This window comes from Drosophila sulfurigaster, chromosome 2L (assembly GCF_023558435.1).
Source record: "Drosophila sulfurigaster albostrigata strain 15112-1811.04 chromosome 2L, ASM2355843v2, whole genome shotgun sequence".
In the NCBI taxonomy this organism is placed as follows: Eukaryota; Metazoa; Arthropoda; class Insecta; order Diptera; family Drosophilidae; genus Drosophila; species Drosophila sulfurigaster.
This window is the reverse complement of record NC_084881.1, coordinates 988673-990524: the sequence shown is the minus strand read 5'-3', so window position 1 is coordinate 990524 and position 1852 is coordinate 988673.

Here is a 1852-nt window from a genome sequence, read left to right as displayed (position 1 = left end):
AACTTTTCTTATTTTCAAAATTGTTTCAGTTTATGTTATTTTCAATGTAAAGAGTCTCGCACGGGACAAATTCCGTTTTGGAATTACCCATATGTATTGGACACATAGGCATAACAAATGTTGCCATAATTATGTACTTCCCTACGAGTACTTAGTTCAAATTTCAGGAAACGTAAAGTACACGGATAGTAAGGAAGCAGAAGAATTGGACGAAATTCTAAGTATTTTGTAATGTTAACAAAAGAAGATATGAAATCCTGTTTATTTAAATTTTTAATTTTTAATTTCAATATTTTATTCTCAAATTATTTAAAAATGTACATACTATTTGAAAAAGAACATTTAAAAGATTTAGCAATTTTTTTGGCAATTTTTTTTTATAATTTTTAGCAATTTTTAGCAACTTTTTTTCTTAAATCTAGCAAATTTTACTCCGGAGAATCTGGCAACACTGCTAGTAAGTAGCCCATACAAAAGTATTTCTTTAATAACTTCGACAATTTTTATCTGATCGCAACCAAATTTTTAGGAATCATAAATACTATAGTTATTATTGTATATACCAAAATTCACAGCTCTAGCTTACGCTTGTTATTAAATTTTTTTGAATTGAGGGGGCGGAAGTGGACGTGGTAAAATTTTGAAACAAACTTGATCTGCGTGCAAGCATAACAAATGCTATCGACAAAAAATTATAGTTCTATCTCTTAAAGTCTCTGAAATCCAGTGTTTCATACGGACAGACGGACAGACACGCAGACAGACATGGCTAGATCGTCTCGGCTGTTGACGCTGATCAAGAAAATATATACTTTATAGGGTTGAAGATGCCTCCTTCTACCTGTTACATACATTTCCTGCCGGCACAAAGTTATAAACCCTTCTACCCTATGGGTAGCGGGTATAAAAAAGAATGAATAGACCAAAATCTGGTCGGCGCAAGTAATCGAATAGGATTGCAAGAAATTATTTTTACTGTTGCATATTTTTGTGAACCCATAAGACAAAACAAGCCAGCCTCAGTGTGCTCGTTACGCAACATCTTCTGTCTGTGAGATACTCTCTAAACATTTTCAATAAATACATAACTGCACGGTATTAATCTTAAAATATATCAAATAAATATACAGAGAAAATATTAAAATAAGCCGATTGCTATATTTGGGTACGAAATATGTCAAAAAGTTAGACCCGAATGCAGCAACTGTTGTGTGCCATATAAAATTATTTCTAAAGTAACTTATAGAATTTTTTAGACGGACATGGCACTATTTTCTTGAGTGTTGACGCTAATCTGTAACGGCTGCGGTTGTCATGTATTAATTACTTTTGCTTTTTATATTTTTAGTGAAATGCTATATTGAACATATATATTGTTCATCGTCAAATTTCGTGTTCGCCAAAATGCATGGAATTAAAATTATTCTATCTTGTCTATGTTTGCACCAACATGCTCGCCAATGGATGGCAACGTTGGCACGAACATCATTTGTGAAATCATTTAGTAAAGAGATGACGTGTTTGTGAAGCGCAAAATAAGCAAAAAATGCAAGAATTCATTTTTTGTCTGCAAAATCAATTATTATATTATTATATTTCAATTATTATGTGCCCAAGGCTCTGGGGAGAAATTCCTGTTAAGAATTTCAGGTCTTCATAACTTTGGCCACCACTAAATTTAACAGTTTTTCATATATACAACTGTCCATTGTAAGAAAGTTTTTTTTCTTCTTTTTTTTTAAGCAAATATGTATTGCCATCAATGCAATTACAGTGCCGCTGTCGTTGTCCGTTGACTGTATGAAAATTTTTGACAAATGATGTTCGCGTGCATGTTGGCACTAGTTGGTGA